Below are 9164 nucleotides of genomic sequence, written 5' to 3' on the forward strand. Positions count from 1 at the left end.
TATATATATATATATATATATATCCTTCCTTAATCACCTTGAATTTCATCCAGTCTTGCTGAGTTTGTCAATATATATATATATATATATATATATATATATATATATATATATATATATATATATATATATATATATATATATATATATATATATATATATATATATATATATATATATATATATATATATATATATATATATATATATATATATATATATATATATATATATATATATATATATATATATATATATATATATATATATATATATATATATATATATATATCTCTCTCTCTCTCTCTCTCTCTCTCTCTCTCTCTCTCTCTCTCTCTCTCTCTCTCTCTCTCTCTCTCTCTCTCTCTCTCTCTCTCTCTCCCCACTTACCCAAGGTTTTCTGATTTTCCTAACATTTATCTTTTCACCCCATAAGCTTTTCTCAATATCTTGAAAACCTTTATGTAAGTACAGCTAACCTCCATGATTGTAATTCCTTTCACCAAAGTGTTATCTTAGGCTCTTCTGACCACAAAAAATTCATTCATCTAACACCCCTGCTCTCAATTCATTCTATTACTTAATAGCACTACTTACTATGTTCATTAATGTTAACCAAAAAGTTAACTTGTATCCTCTGTCTTGCCAAATTGCTTTCAGTCAACTATTTTTAAGTTTTGGTGACATTTCACTATGTAGATATGTTAAAGGAGAGGAGTAGAGTAAACAAAAGTAATGAGTGATAGAGCACAAAAACATTATATAACCAGTGGAAGCATAAATTCATGTTTTATATAGTATGGAGTTTTATTTAAAAATTACATGCTCCATTGTCTGGAATACATTACAATAGGAATGAAGCAAGTACATATAGCGTAATTGGTATTCTTTTTCTTGGGATTTGGTTTTGGTTTCAGCCTTTGGTTTTATTAACTCAGTTGGCATTATTTTGATATTTGATTTATTATTAGAAAGTTATAGCAAGTCTTAAGACAGTAAGATTAAGTATAGTTGTTTTTTGTTTGTTAAAATATATCAAATGCCACTTTATAGATTATAACATTTTAATTAGCCTGCTCAGGATTGTTTTGGCATTAATTTTGATCTAAGACTAAAAACGTGAGAAACATGCTCCAAGTAATAATTTCCAATGAAATCCTATCTGCTCTTATTTTCCAATTTAATTTAAGTATGGTGCTGAACATGAAAACCTAATTTTCTTGATGCAATGAGGCATTCCTATTTTCTTCATTCCACTACAGTAGAAAGCAAATTTTTCCTGCATTCAAAAAATGTAATATAACAGTCTGACTGTGCTTCATTTTCTTCAATATGTTATCACATTTTTGTGGTACAATTTGTGAGAATTTCAGACATCTCAAAATTATTAAGGTAACTAAAATATTGTAAATACTCATTGATTGATTGATACATTTATTGTTGCCTTAATAATGAAATACAACAAAAGGAGGAGGAAGGACCTTGCCACCCACCCCTGGACAAAGACTTAATGGTAATCAAAAATATACATTACAAGAATATTAGTAAATAAATAAATACAGATATTGCACACCTTATTACATAAATATCCTACAGTTTGGTAGCAAGCATAGGATATTCCTTGAGTATATCCATGAGAGTGGCTGAGTCTAGGAGATGGTCAATGAGGGTACACAAATCATGTTGACTGGCCTAAATTTTAGCAACGAGAGGACATTCCATGACGATGCAGTGTGTCCCTTTGGTGCAGCATACACCAGAAACACGGACTTCTCAAAAGTACTAGCATAATCTGAGCCTCTTTGCTACCCTGTTGTGTGATGCAGTGTGTCTCTCATAGGTGTTAAGCACAGGTCTGGGAGACACGTGCATAGGGAAGACTACTGACACTGCCCCTATGGCAACCGTTCCAATTGATCACTAATGCTACTATGTACGAAGTCCTTAACGTTACTCTTAACATAGCCTGGAGTGTACTCGGTGCCAGGGTCCACTGTGTCGTCCAGAAAGGCACAATGAGCATGGCGGTCTGCCTTTTCATTAAGTGGGATACCCACATGAAAGAATATCCAGGTGAAATGGACTGTGGCACCAGCACCTAGGACATGGATGAGATCAAGACATATCAATTAGATAACAGCCCATGGCAGAGATAAATTGGAGCACATACAGTGCAGCCTGACTCAACAAAGAAATTAACGGTATTATTCCAGTGTTTCACCACATTACACTAGATGTTTTTTACCCACCTCATGAGATAGAGTTCCTCATTACGAGTATTTTGAATCCCATATTTATAAGGCGCAACCTATTTGTAATGGCGATACCGAATTTAAAAGATTTAATCGTATTTTTGGTGTTCTCCCGAGTCAATAGAACAGAGGCAGACTGGCGCGAGAGCTGCTGGACCAGGACCAGGGCAGCGGCTACCGTGCGGGTCAACATTAGTGACTCGTTTGGTTTGAGCTATTGTTTCCGCTGATTGGTTACTTCCGTTTGAAAGTGAACCGGCGGCCAATGAAAAAAAAATCATAATTTATTCAACTAATCACGGTGGCCTTGAGGCTCGCGGTATGAATTTGAATTCAGTTTGAGGCAAGATGTCCCACTGTGCAGGTTGTGAACTGTATTACTTCAAAGTTATCGCTGAGTTTTTCGAGGACTGCTAAATCCGTACAGTTTTTACGTGATCACGGCGTTCTACCTACTGTGGTGCAGTGTCCGAGACTGTACGTACAAGGAAGTGTTTTTTACCCACCTCATGAGATAGGTTAGGTTAGGTTGGGTTGGGTTAGGTTTGGGGGGTGATAAAAAAAAAAAAAAAAAACTGGGTGATTTGCGCCAAAAAAACAAGTGGTAAATTAATTAAAAGCAAGCCGAAATCTACCAGAAAAAATTAGTTTCGTCCAGAAAAGAGAATGTGGTGAAACGAAATTTACCAAATTAACATCCTTATGGAGAGGTTCCAGAACAGCATACAGTATGTATGCAGGGAGCCACCTGGAAACCTCAGTTTCATTGTAGTGATCGGCAGAAATGTAGTTGCAGATGAAAAGCTCACATCCTGACCTGCTGCCATTGACTGCCCCATCACAATAAATATGAATAGCCTGAACATGGGGGTACTTGTACAATTTAGTCATGAACATGCCTTGCAGCACATGAGAGAGCCAGTCCCAGTGTCAGTGATCCCTTTAGAGAGTCGTAACCCGTACATTGTACCCGACCAACCGTACGACAAGTAATTTCCTGAACACCCAGATACTTGTGTGCCAAGACCTGTCTTTGCTTGTATCTATGATCTCTAGGGATGGGAACATTATTTACAGTGGGCGGTCGAAAAACCTCAAATTCCTTTCAGCGTGAAATTTGGTCTTGCATTCATTATTTACAAGTCCCATTTGGACACACAATGCTGCTAGTTGTGATAGAACTAACTAGAGAATCCTGGGTGTGGGACACTGGAGAAGTATGTTGTCAGCATAGATGAGGACCTGGATGCCCTGTGGGAAGTAACAACGCGTAATTTTGTCCATTAAAACATTGAAAAGCATTGGACTAAGGACTCCATCGAGTGGTGTTCCCAAGCTCAAAGACTTCCTCAGACGAGACCGTAAACAAGCCCCACCAAGAAGTCCTTGGACCCGAACACAGTGCCTTCTCAGTTCTAGTGTCTTTCTCGACCTTATTTACCTCAGATTCCAAGAATTATTTCTGTATTTTTCTACACTGAAATTAATAAGGAAGGAAGGAATGGTCAGTGGAAGTGGGCAAGGGAATTTAGTACTGGTAGTAGTAGCAAAAATAGTTGCGCTGTAACATGTAGCAGCAACACTAAAAGAGTGTGTGTGTATGTGTGTTACTACTACCTACTGCTGTTACTATTCCTTTTTTCATGCTAAGTTGTCCATTACTACTTTGTTTTACTAGTGTATTAATAAATAATAGCTATACAATACTACTACCTTTCTATTAATGTTAGGACAAGCAGAAAACGAAGTATGAGAAATTGTTAAATTTCAAGTACTACCACAAGTAGGTATTGTCTATAATATACATTAACATACACTGCAAGTAACCTCAAGGAAATTTTCAACAGTTGTTTGTCTGGCTATCTTCACCCACTCCATTATACCCCCACCCCTCCCCTAAACACACTATTTTAAAGGAATTCACGCCCATGGTTTAAAGCTTGGATGTACTCTACGTATAGTATTTCAGGCAATGTCTTAGTATAGACGTCCCTCCAGCTGTCCTCGTTTCCCGACTCGATCTTTGCAGCTCTTTCATGCAGCTGCTTTGACGTCACATATATGTTAAGTCACACTATTAGTAATATTGGTCAACCAGGAAAAGAGAGAGAGAGAGAGAGAAGAGAGAGGTAATGGGATTAAAACTGTAGATAGAAAGAAAAATAGATAAATAAAAATAAAATAAAACGCGATAGAAAGTGGATAATAAATAAATAGAGGTAATGGGATTAAAACTGTAGATAGAAAGAAAAATATATAATAAATGAAAAAAATGAAAATAAAACAGGCGATAGGAAGTGGATAAATGGAGGAAATGGGAAGAGCCAAGAAAAAAAAATGGACAACAAATAGAGGAATGGGAGGAAATGGGAATGAAAATATGATAAGGGAATATTAGGAAATGATAATAAAACAGGCAGAAAGAATAATTGATAACGAATAGGGGTAGAGGATAACGATTAAGAGAAAAGGAGGAATTAAACTGTAATAAAAATGATAACTAGGGAATAGGAGGAAATAGGAATGAGAATATATGGTAACGATAAGAGCATAGGAGGCAATAGTAATAAAACAATATAGAAAATGGATAATGAATAAGAGAATAGGCAGAAATGGGAATGAGAATGATAACAAATAAGTGAAGTAAAAGTATGATAACGAATAAGGGAATAAGGAGCGTGGGTGCATGTGAAATGCGGGGAGGGAGGGATAAAATAAAAATAAAACACATGATGAAAAAGGAGATTCTGAAAACTTTTAATAAATTTTGAAGCTTTATTTTTAAACTAATGGTAGCGGTAGCTGTATTAAGGCACTTGTTAGAAATTTTGAAGATTAACACTGAATACAAATGAGGCAGAAAGTACACATAAAGCTTGCTTTTTTCTTTACTTTTACACTAAGGTAAGATGCACACAGTAACACTTGAGGCCGGAATAAAAACCTCCGCCGCCGCTCTTGGGACGTGTTGACAGGTGGGATCACGATTTAGATACAGACAAGGTTAGCGCACTTGGGGCTAGCGTTAAAGGTTTAGAAAAGGGTACTGGGTGTGACGTCATGAATATAAACACTGATCGGCGAGCGATTTAAAATCGTGGATCGCCGTTTCATTACCCGGTAGCCTATGGCTCCAGTTCGATGGAACCGGTAAATTTAAAAGTTCATACTTTAGATTTCTGCGAATCTGTGCTGAACTAAAGTGGTTCTGACAAATCGCGGCATATTTCACATTAATGTTATTGCGACGAGAACATTTCTCAACCCATTTCCTTGCCAAGATCTTATTTGTGGGTAATGTCAGTGGCGGATTAAGGTTCTTGTGGCCCTAAGGCAAATTTCAAGGTTTTTTTAAAATATGGCCTGAACTAATGATAAAATTTATATTATTGTACAATAATAACAAATATCCATTAGTAAACATTTATTTCTAAACAAAACCTTATCAATTTTACATATGTTAAGGTAAGGTACTACTACATACATGTGTTTTTGTATACATTATTAAATTTTCACCTTTCTTGCTTTGACAGTAGCAAACTCATAAATCATAGAACTGAAATCAGTTTCGGATAGCAAATCTTTTTCAATGCACACAAGTGCCAACACACCAAGGCGGTGCTGACTCATTGTGGATCGCTTTACATCCTTAATTTGAGTAAGCTGGGAAAATTACCTTTCACCAGAGCAATCAGTGACAAGTAAATTCGCAAAGCCACTTCAGTGTTTGGAAATGCAGTTGAAATTCCAGTTTTGTGCATTAATTTGAACATATGTCGAGCAATACCTGTTGACGCTTCCTTGCTACATTTCTTCTTTGTCTGTTCCTTATACCAACAGATAAACTGACAGAATTCTGAACAGAAGTCAGAGGAAAGATCATTTGCATGCAACACACCAACAAGTCTTTCAATTGCAGCCACAATATCATCATCAGACATTGATTCATACTCAGTCAGAACACCAAACCGCTGCTGCATGGTTGAATATGCTTCAATGCGTTTTTTCAAAGCACTGTTCAGTTGATCGATGATGATATTAAAAGTGTTGACTTTAAATTTCTGCTTTCCTGTCATACTTTCCATAGCATCTGCAGCACTTCCTTCACTAACATGCTTCTTGCGTTTAGGTATTCGGCATGTTTCACTTTCATACTTATAAGAGCTGTTTCCACAATGGTCAGAAGCTTTCTGCTCATAAATGTCAAATTTTCTCTGCAATCACTTATGAATTGAGCCAGACTCTTCATAAGACCAATAGCAGTTGTTAGTTCAATGGTAGCACTTTGCATCAACTTACTGCATTGGTTGAAGCGCTGCAGAATATCATTCCAAAGTTCACACATGAAGGATACTTCTATGGTATCCATATGCTCTGCCAAAGCGTTTGCCTGATTTCGAGTATCCCTATTCTGACTGTCATCAGCTGCAATTTCCTCAAGAGTACTGTGGAACTGCTGATATCTTTGGAATACAGCCTCAGTGGCAGCCCTAGCAGACCATCAGGTATCCGATAGGTGTTTAGGAATAAGACAATGAGGTTTCTGTTCTATGTGGATTAGCAGAATTCTCCATCGATGTGTAGATGCTACAAAGAATGTGTACAAACGCTGCAAAAACCCAAAGTATGAAACAGCTTCAACATAGCAATCCACCGCAGATTGACCAACAAGATTTAGTGAGTGGCCTGCACATGGAATATAATCCACCAAACTGTTCTTGTTTTTCAGGATTTGCTGCATACCAATGTATTTACCGGACATATTACTAGCATTGTCATATGTCTGTCCACGGCAATGAGTGAAATCAATGTTCTGTTCTGATAAGTACTGAAGTAGAGTATCAGCAAGATTCTGACCTGTGTGACTGGAAATTGGGATGAATGTGAGAAAACGCTCCACTGGTTCATATTTTTTTTTCATATTCACATGACGAATAATGATTGTCAGCTGGTCAGTATGAGGAATATCTGGTGTAGCGTCCACTGAAATAGAGAAATGCCTCAACTTCAAAATCTCCTGTTTGATAACATCAAGCACTTTGTGTCCCATCAGCGTTTTTGGACTGCCAGAAATGGCCTGGATTTTTTTTTTTTTTTTTTTTTTTTTTTTTGGCCCTAAGGCATGTGCCTAGTTTGCCTTATGCTTAATCCGCCACTGGGGAATGTGTCGTATCTTAACTTGTTATTCTTGGCAGGTACACAGCCACTAACAGCAGAAGCTTTCGCTCTTCCTATACTAATGAAATTGCATAGTATGAGCCCATAAAGTATAGAAATAACTAACCAAATTCTAACCCCCGTGGACACCGCACCACCAAGACACAAGCGACCCGCACTGTGCGTGACGTCACAATCAGCTGGCGGTTCCAACAATGTTGGAATGCGCTAACCTTGTCTGAACCTAAATCGTGGGTGGGATAACGTGTGGTCAGCTGGACTGGTTGTTGCCGTCTCCGGTAGTCAGGACGCTCTGCCAACCAGCCTACCCTCACGCACCTCTGAAGTTCCGGACACTGACGTCACACCTGCCTACGTGGCACCACACAAACACCCCGCGCTAACGACACCCTACTAACATTCAAAGACCATTAACCTCCACCAATAATACAATCATCATAAACAACTGCTCAAAAAAAAAAAAAAAGGACAAAGGTATATGGTTGACAACCATACACGCACACACACGTTCGCACATACATATGCACACACAACAAATTCACAAAACTTTGCAATAAGCTGATGGAATAATAACAAGTTAAATTTTTCCCAACAATGACGTTCGTTCGTTTAGTCTAGCAGCTCACCAGAGAGGATACACACTCACCACAAAATACAATGCACAAAAGGAAATTACATATAATTAATTACACAGCCTTGTAATGTAGTTGCGGCGATACTTGCGACTTCATAGTTCACAAGAAAAAAATAAATAAATAACACTTCGTAGTTTACAAGAAAAATAATGCTTACTCGTCTTTTGAGGCCGCAATGTACTATTAAACGGAGAAATGTACCACATGGTGCCACTTTCTCGAGCACACACATTTAATTAACCTTGTCTTTGGGGGCCTAGTTACACAGTTTGAAAGGGGGGAGGAGGAGGACGTACCATGGTGGGTGACGGTCCCCCCCTTTCACTTTTCCCAACACCGCCGACAACTTTTCTCTATTTCCACAAAAAGAATATCCTATCAAAATACGCACACACACGTGGACACACTGGTAGAGGGTATAACCGTCTCTATCTGCTGCTCGGATGAAGAACGATCAGTTGGTACTGTATAAGTAATTAAATAGCATATATGTATAAACACTATGGTTCATATAAAAACTGTCAAGTTTCCGGGAGCGAGGAGTTACTAACCTGCTTGGATGAAAAAAGGAGTTGGTACTGTCTGTGGGAACCAAGGATCTCTATATTCCTTGGTGGGAGGGGTGCCACTCAAAATTTTCATTTCTCCCTACCATTCGCGCCCATTTCCCCCTACTTCCACCTACCACTCCTGCACATTTCCCCCTACTTCCACCTACCACTCCTGCACATTTCCCCCTACTTTCACCTAACACTCGTGCACATTTTCCACTACTTTCACCTACGCCAATTCCAAAATTCCTTTTTGTACATGCATATATTATTGTGTGATATTAACCTCGAGGGGTCAGTTCTCACCCATTCGTATTCTCGAACAAATCACTGAAGAAAAGAGTGAACAACAATGAATATGTAGTAGTAGTAGTAGTAGTAATAATAATAATAATAATAATAATAATAATTATTATTATTATTATTATTATTATTATTATTATTATAATATGCAACACGTGAAATTTCTTTCTTTCAAATCAGGAAACCGACTAGCCGGTAAAGTTTTCGAATCCAATACCTGTACGCAACATGTCAGACCGGGCGAT

The 9164-nt window shown here is 37.7% G+C and overlaps 1 long non-coding RNA gene across 1 annotated transcript; it reads right to left on the bottom strand.

Moving 5' to 3' along the window:
- Positions 1 to 293: 293 nt before the first annotated feature.
- Positions 294 to 2826, bottom strand: LOC123499556. Its single transcript, XR_006673030.1, has 2 exons — positions 2250 to 2826; positions 294 to 2098 (listed from the first exon to the last, which is right to left on the bottom strand). It is a non-coding gene; the product is annotated as an uncharacterized LOC123499556 (long non-coding RNA).
- Between the last annotated feature and the right edge of the window lie 6338 nt (positions 2827 to 9164).

This window comes from Portunus trituberculatus, chromosome 50 (assembly GCF_017591435.1).
Source record: "Portunus trituberculatus isolate SZX2019 chromosome 50, ASM1759143v1, whole genome shotgun sequence".
Lineage (NCBI taxonomy): Eukaryota > Metazoa > Arthropoda > Malacostraca > Decapoda > Portunidae > Portunus > Portunus trituberculatus.